The sequence below is a fragment of the Papilio polytes genome, unplaced genomic scaffold (assembly GCF_000836215.1).
Source record: "Papilio polytes unplaced genomic scaffold, Ppol_1.0 DF823576.1, whole genome shotgun sequence".
Classification (NCBI taxonomy): Eukaryota; Metazoa; Arthropoda; class Insecta; order Lepidoptera; family Papilionidae; genus Papilio; species Papilio polytes.
In genome coordinates this window covers 383-1,784 of record NW_013525628.1, presented here as the reverse complement: position 1 = coordinate 1,784, position 1,402 = coordinate 383, and the positions used below count along the sequence as shown (strand labels likewise).

At 27.7% G+C, this 1,402-nt stretch overlaps 1 long non-coding RNA gene across 1 annotated transcript in view; it reads left to right on the top strand.

Moving 5' to 3' along the window:
- Window positions 1-871, top strand: part of LOC106104515 — a 1,540-nt gene extending 669 nt beyond the window's left edge. Inside the window, exon 2 of the long non-coding RNA XR_001225679.1 lies at window positions 204-871. This is a non-coding gene — a long non-coding RNA (uncharacterized LOC106104515). The remainder of the gene's footprint in view (window positions 1-203) is intronic.
- The last annotated feature ends 531 nt before the right edge of the window (window positions 872-1,402 follow it).

The window sequence follows — 1,402 nt, the reverse complement described above, 5'->3', positions numbered from 1 at the left end:
ATTTGTAAAATATTTAGCCGGAGACAGTACTATACATTTAATGTATATTTTCAAAATTAGAATGAGTAACACTGAACAAAGTTATGTAACAATTCTTGTGTTGATGGACATGGAGTTTTCTTACAGTCTTTACTTTTCTAAAACACAGAATGGACTAACTCAGCTTTTACATGATTGCATATATTAAGTATTATAAAATTCAGTTACAGTTGCTGTCGGATGACAGAAGGAATATAATTAGAAGATACTGGTGCTGTATTCTTCATGTAACATTTAATCAACTCTCAAGACTTAAGATAGTTAAAATAATTTGGAAAGAAGACAAACACATAAATAAACAGTTTATATGAAATAATGCTAAGCAACAGTAGAATTCTTTAAGAATTTATCACAGAGATATTATCATAATAGAAAAGTGATGTTGACTTAAAATCTCTTGTTGTAGTCCATCTTGCAATTGTAATCATTCTTGTAATTCAAAAATGAATATAACATCATAATGAATGGAATTTATCTTGTGATTTGTGACTAATGTTTTTTTTTACTGAAAACACATTATAGGTTTCACTTTTTTTTCTTTGGAACACACAGAGATAGTTGCGGATTGCATGTGGTCAGAAATAAAGTTAATTTAGATGTTACATATTTAAAACAATTTACTAGCTAAGTAATATAAATTAGCCATAAATTGATTCTTTTAATTTGCATGGTGGAGACTTCTAATTCCTGATTTACAAATGTTCAGCATCCATATTATTTACAGTCAGATAAGATAAGATTAATCAAATGTTTAGAGTTTTTTAAGCCTGCAAAGTTTAGTATTAGCTGCCAACTTATAGACACATCATCCAATATTTTACAGCAACATTAATTTTGATAAAAGAAAAGATTAACATAGATATTTTGAAGTAACAAATAAAATAGAATTTAAAATAAAAACGGGCTTTATCTTTATCTTTTTAAATTTAAATGATGTGTCAATTTTTACAGTCAATTTTGAAACATATTCGTATTTTTGGTTTATTTTACGTTTATTGCTGTTTTTAATTACTTTTATGGGAAATTTCAAAACCAACCGTAACTTCAGTTTGAGGACGAATACCGATTCCTCTTCCTCTCCGATTCCTCTGAAATAATGTGTTCCTAGTTATTACGCATTTTCAGAAAGCTAAGAAAACGGGCATGTTTTCAAAAATATCTGCAGGCCAAGTTCCATAATGACTTTTTTGTTTTTAAGGTATTTCAATGGATGGGAATCTCGAAAAATATTGAAATAAAATAGATTTTTGCTCGCATTTTTTAATTTTTTTTTTGTAATATAATCGGTGTTCGTAGTATAATCGGTGTTTTATTAAACGTTAAAATGCTACGACTTTGACTCAATGTTACATCAACACATTGC